The sequence below is a fragment of the Cornus florida genome, unplaced genomic scaffold (assembly GCF_030987335.1).
Source record: "Cornus florida cultivar Cherokee Brave unplaced genomic scaffold, ASM3098733v1 CherokeeBrave_3.0.0_Hap2_Chr11, whole genome shotgun sequence".
Taxonomy (NCBI): domain Eukaryota; kingdom Viridiplantae; phylum Streptophyta; class Magnoliopsida; order Cornales; family Cornaceae; genus Cornus; species Cornus florida.
In genome coordinates this window covers 50,801,885-50,806,717 of record NW_026775581.1, presented here as the reverse complement: position 1 = coordinate 50,806,717, position 4,833 = coordinate 50,801,885, and the positions used below count along the sequence as shown (strand labels likewise).

At 36.4% G+C, this 4,833-nt stretch overlaps 1 non-coding gene across 1 annotated transcript; it reads left to right on the top strand.

The window, feature by feature from the left end:
- Positions 1–1,751: 1,751 nt before the first annotated feature.
- Positions 1,752–1,858, top strand: LOC132287556 (small nucleolar RNA R71). Its single transcript, XR_009473062.1, has one exon. It is a non-coding gene; the product is annotated as a small nucleolar RNA R71 (small nucleolar RNA).
- Positions 1,859–4,833: the final 2,975 nt, after the last annotated feature.

Sequence of the window (4,833 nt, the reverse complement as noted above, 5' to 3'; positions counted from 1 at the left end):
CACTTTGCTCCTTTCTTCCACTAGACTTTAGATTGCTTCTTCCAATGCTCAAAATGAACTTGTTGTCTTGAGACTTAAAAGAAAGAAAAATTTCTTTGAACTTGAAATGTTTTTGAACTTGAAATGGCATTGAAAAGTTGAAATATTGTGAGCATAGTCCTATCTTGTTTCATTTGCTTCTCTTGAATATGAAATGCATGGATGTGTCTTAAATTGTCTTAATTGATTATAAACATGACTTGACTTGAAATTGTGCTTTTGAATTTGAATTTGCAAAGTCTTGTCTTAAATGCTCAAAAGTGCTTCACATGGACTTCTTTGAAAAGTTTTGATTTCTAAGTGACTTTAGCTCTTGATTCAAGTGCATTGTTTTGGTAAAATGAACTTTCAATGTTGAAATGCTTTGTGATCACACTTGTTGTGCTTCAAATGGTTTAAAAAAAAAAAAAAAAAAAAGGGAAAATTTTTTAACTTTGTTTTGACAATAAAAAGTCGAGTTGCATGATTTCTTCTTTTGTTGTTCATTCATTGTATGATTCTTGTCATAAAGTTTTTATACAATACAATTGAATGTTTTGACTCTGAAGTTTTCAAAAATTTCAATTTTACCCCAAAAGTGTTGAGCAATTCCAAAGTTGACCAAAATGCCCTTGTTTGAGTTGAAACTTGTTCTATTTGATTTTTTCTCATCCATTTGCATGTGCTAAGTGTCTTTGAACTTGTAGGTGATTAATTCTTGATTTTGCCATGCTATGGCACCAGTTTGAGTTGGATATGATTTCTGTTCTTTGGCCTTAGAATCACTCTTTGAACTGAACTTGAATTTTCAAATGCATTTGACCTGAGTATGAGGATATATTTGTTTTACATGCCATTGTTTATATATCATGTACTTGTGATCCATTCTTGAAAGCCAAGTACGAGATTATGATCGAGGTTCTTTCGAGTCTAGATTTTGACTTCCAGATTGTAAGCTTCTTGTATTTCCAGCTATTGACCATTCTTTGCTTCATTTAAGCTTTAGAGGGAGTCACGAGCCAGGAGTGATCATAAGCTTTTTTTTTTCTGTTGCATTATAGTATATGATATTTCTTTGTCAATTTGAGAATTGATTGCCTTGTAATGATTAAAAAGAAGGTCTATAACCTTGGGAACCTTGGCTTTGCATTGGAGGTGGAACATATTTTCCTTGAAAACCACCTTAGGGAGGGTTTGAGCCTTCCCTTTGGCTTTTCCAAGAGAAGTTTGGATGGTTCCTCCATCCAGGATTATAATGAGTGCCATAGGGATTATTCCCTTGGTTAGAAAAGATGGCATTCGCTTGTTCATGGTTCTCGTTTTGCACATGTCCAAGGGGACAATTGGAAGTAGAATGCAAGACACTAGAACAAATCATGCAAGATTCATTAGATGCATGATGTTGAACATGATTAGGGGAGGAAGATACTTGATTTGCCGAGTTTTGGTTGATCAAGAATTGATCAAACCTTTGAGATAAGGATTTCATCTCGGCGGCTATGTCATTGGAATTGTTGACTTGATATAAGCCAATATTTTTCCTTCCTCTTAAATTTCTACCATTTTTAGAAGATAAAGATCTATACATGGAATTTTCACTCATACTCTCATACAATTGCCACACATCATTTTCATACTTGTCAAGATAAGAACCACCCATAGATGCATCAACCATACCCTTATGATTATCCGATAAACTTTCAAAGAAATATTGAACTGATTGCCACTTAGGTATGTCATGATGTGGGCATTTCCTAAGCAAGTCATTAAACATTTCCCATGCCTCATGAAATTTTTCCCCATCCCCTTGAGAAAATTCACGAATGGAAGTTCTCATAGTATTGGTCTTTGAAATCGGATAGTACTTCTTCAAGAACTCTTGTTGCATTTCTGCCTAAGAAGTTATCGAAAAAGGCCTAAGATTGTTAAACCAATATTTTGCCTTGTCTTTAAGGGTAAAAGGAAAAAGTTTGAGTCTTAACACTTCTTCTGGCATATCCGTGTATTTCACGGTGGAACACACTTCAAGAAACTCATCCAAATGCTTGTAGAGTTCTTCACTTGGAAGTCCATGATAGTTAGGAAGCATTTGAATGGTTTGCTGTTTAATCTCATAGTGATGTACTCTAAATGGAGGCAATTGAATACAAGTGGGCGCATTGTATTTATTAGGCACATAATGGTCACGCAAAGCAATGGGGGGATTCACAACCGGCGGTGCTACACGAACACCTTGGTTGCTTTGAATAATATGAGGTTGTGGAGCAAAAATAGGCCGAGGCATTCCCAATGGAACTTAGCCTTGTTGTTGTGGGTGAAGGAATGACCTAGGCATGCCTAATGGTACTTGAATATTTTCATGATGGACATTAGGGTGGAGGATGCCTTGTTGGTCTATGTGACCAAGGTCCTTCACATGGTCGTCATTGATGTCTTCCATTGATGAAATGGAATGACTAGAACTACCTCTTCCCTTAGGATTACGAATAATGGATTCAAGATGAAAATCAAGAGAGATAAGAGTAAGATTCAATGACCTACGACCATGCATACACTAGCAAAACAAATAACAAGCAATTAATCAAAGAACAAACACTTCGCCCCCACAACAAATCAATCAATCAACAATCCACATACAACGATCCCATACTCCCATGCTTGGACAACATGTAAAGAACAGTACATTGCCTTCACGCGAGCTCACGATTTATCTAAGAAATGAAAAACATGCCTCCACGTGGGCCGACGATTTAACTAGAGATTAAATTAGAAAAATCTCACAAAGGGTCCTTAAGCAACTTCAATTCATTTCAATTTCCAAGCCTTGCTATGCTTTGTAAATTTTTAGATTTTAGCTTTTTATGCTTAGCTTAACTCCACTTGGCTTCCTTGCTTTGATTTCTCCTTTGCTTGATTTCTTTTGCTCAATACACCTAGTCAATCAAGAATAAACACAATAAGTAACTAAAAGAAAATAAAGTAAAGACATGATCAAAAGAATACTAATTCCTAGTTGTTTCTAAAACACAACGTTGCCAAATCAATCCCCGGCAATGGCGCCAAAAACTTGGCTCGTCGTGGGGCGTACCCCAACCAAATTTGGAATGTGAAAAGAGTGTGGCCAAGTTTTGAATTTATAAGAAGCCACTACTAACTCTAACTACAAAATATAGCTAGGGTGAGTAGGGATCGTCCCAAGGGATTTATTGCAACTAAATGTAATGGAAACGAGGTAGGGTTAGTAGGTCGAATGATCAAGAGAGGTTTGTTTGGTTGATTAAACTACAATGCAATTAAAATAGTAAGGAAAAAGATATAGAGGAGAGGACTTGGGGTACTAGAGCTCACCACTAAGCTTGACTTCACTAAACACTAGCACTTGTACATTAATGGGGAAATTGAATTGTAACTTGTGTGTGTGTGTGACATTAATTGAAACTAAGCATGGAAGACAAATAAGCATAGATTGTCAAGCCAAATTAAATAGAAAGCACAACCTATCAAATGAGACCAAAATCCATTCAATGAAACTACAATTTATGCACACACAACTATCTAGAAACATACACCTTTTGTATTCGTAAGTATGGAGCACCAAGAAACAAGAATAGATTGTCTACCTATCTATGAATCTAAAGTAACTACACTACATCTACACTAAAAACATGGAAAATAAACTAAGCTAGAGGTGTAGCACAATCCATCAAGAAATAAGTGTGAACCATCAAATAAATTACAAGAATGTTCAATTAAGCACTATGTTTTGACCATCTCTAGATTAACTTCATCCATACACATAGACATGCATAAACTCCACTAGATCTAGAGAAAAGCACATGAATCATCCATTCTAGCATACATAGACATATGGTTAGAGATAGATAATCAATTGGAAGCATTACTCCATACACATCAAGTAGAAATCACAAGATATATATATAGATCCAAGGTCAAAACATTTGTTACAAATAAATCCCCAAAAATATACAAAATACTAAGTCTAGGACGCAAACTTAGGGGCTACTCTAGCCCCAAGTAGATGTCTAGCCACTCATTGAAGTAGTCATTCAACCCTCAAGGGCTATCTCCACGGTAGGCATGACCTCCTTCTTGATGGAAACCCTAGAAGAATGGAAGAACTCCCAAGAATGTGTAAAAGCTCTCTCTCTAGTCTCCTCTCCAAGATATGAATATTGAATGTAAGTTATGGAATGATGATATGTGTAAAAGTGGCTCAAAATCCTTATGTAGATAGGTCAATTGTCACACCCAATGGTCTGGACTTGTGCACTAGGCCCTTCCAATGATTGTACCATGAGCCATCTTTTAATGAGCTGGACTCTGTTTTAATTCGGACTTGAAGAGGTTCAATCGTTCGAAGATATCAGAGATCGATTGAACTTAGCTAAGATCCATCGAATGCTGCAGAGATCGATCATCCTTGGCGGCGCCTTTTTGAATAACGACAAATCTCTGAGATATTTTGAGATAAAGACAAAAGTGGCAGCTGGAGTGGTACGTGTGGATAAGATCGAATATTTTCGATCGATCTGAGTAAAGTTGGATCGATCGAATGTACTGGATTTTTTTGGATAAGGACAAAGACTTGGATCCATCTTGAAATGCCTAGATCGATCATCTCCAGATCGATCGAAGAGTTCTTGAGATCGATCGAAGATGCTGCATTTCACTTTGCCTCTACTTTGCTCCTTTCTTATATTCAGCTTGAGATAATTTCTTTTAGTCTCTTATTTGGTTGAATTAACTTTTTTTTGGGATAAGCACCTAAAATGGGCAATAACATGAAATCAGTCT